This window comes from Belonocnema kinseyi, chromosome 3 (genome assembly GCF_010883055.1).
Source record: "Belonocnema kinseyi isolate 2016_QV_RU_SX_M_011 chromosome 3, B_treatae_v1, whole genome shotgun sequence".
Classification (NCBI taxonomy): Eukaryota; Metazoa; Arthropoda; class Insecta; order Hymenoptera; family Cynipidae; genus Belonocnema; species Belonocnema kinseyi.
Genome location: NC_046659.1, coordinates 105,613,707 through 105,614,769, shown reverse-complemented (window position 1 = coordinate 105,614,769; position 1,063 = coordinate 105,613,707). Strand labels below are relative to the sequence as shown.

Below are 1,063 nucleotides of genomic sequence, written 5' to 3'. Positions count from 1 at the left end.
CACAACACTTTTCACAAGCACTTGCGACAAAATTACGGATAATCTGGGACCGGAGTCGAAGCGGGAACGGAAATTAAAAATGATTCAAGGACGTCCACTTACTTGATAGTCATTCGGCTGTGGCTTTCCAATTTTTAGCCAACGGGCGAGCTCCAATGAGGTCTTCCGCCAATGCGCGCCTTACGCTGTAGAATCCGCCTCGCCGATTAGCTCTGGCCTACGGACCACTGGGGTTGCTATTGACTGTGGATTCGTAATCTTTAACATGGCTGTCAGCCTCCCCTCTCCTGCCAGAGTGTGGTTGTTCATTTACGTAGTGTTGCAGCTTTGGTTTTGTCGACTACGATGGTCCACCCGGTGCTGCCACTCGTCGGCTGTCGCTGAACTGATGCCTCGTGTTATTCGCGCCTGGAGGAGCGGCGCGAACTTGGTGCGCAGTCCCCTTATATCCAACCCTTCTACCTATGGATACTGGTGGAATATTACGGTGCTGTCTGCTACGTGTTTATAACTGTCAGACAGCCCCTGTGCTTCGTGGTATGGTTGGACTGGGAGATGTGATGAGTCCAGCATCTTAGTTGATCGTCGCCGTGGAAGTGTCGTCCGAGTCCTCTTCTGTTGTTTCTCCCGTCGACACCGTGTTCTCACATACAAGGTTTGCTAATGTTCTATGTTCTTGTTTATTTTACTTTTTGCCGGGTTCCCATTTCTACCTTCGTTACGCTATTCTCGCGTTGTTTTTACAATGTCTAACCTTCCTACTACGTAATATTCAAGCGCGATTACATTCAAAACAACGTCGACGATAAATTGATAGTAATGTTAATAATCATATTTTGGTACCATTGATAATAGTAGTCAAATTAGTTAGAGTCGGCTTGAGAGAATTGAGTTTGACACGCGCACGTGACTTTCGCCGTACTTGGTGCTGGCTTCGGCGTTACCCCGTGAAGTTTTCCTCTATTTTTCTTAATTAATTCTAAAACTTCATTACAATATATATACATACCACCTATCTTACGGTTGTGAGACGTGGTTGTGGCTGAAATTTTACCGCGATTTC

General features: G+C 46.2%; 1 protein-coding gene across 4 annotated transcripts in view; it reads left to right on the top strand.

Annotated features, from left to right (window-relative positions):
* Positions 1–540: 540 nt before the first annotated feature.
* LOC117169290 overlaps positions 541–1,063 on the top strand; it is a 36,647-nt gene continuing 36,124 nt past the window's right edge. For all 4 annotated transcript variants that reach the window (XR_004466647.1, XM_033355592.1, XM_033355594.1 and 1 more), the window contains exon 1: positions 541–655. The gene's annotated coding sequence lies outside the window, so the exon portion shown is untranslated. The remainder of the gene's footprint in view (positions 656–1,063) is intronic.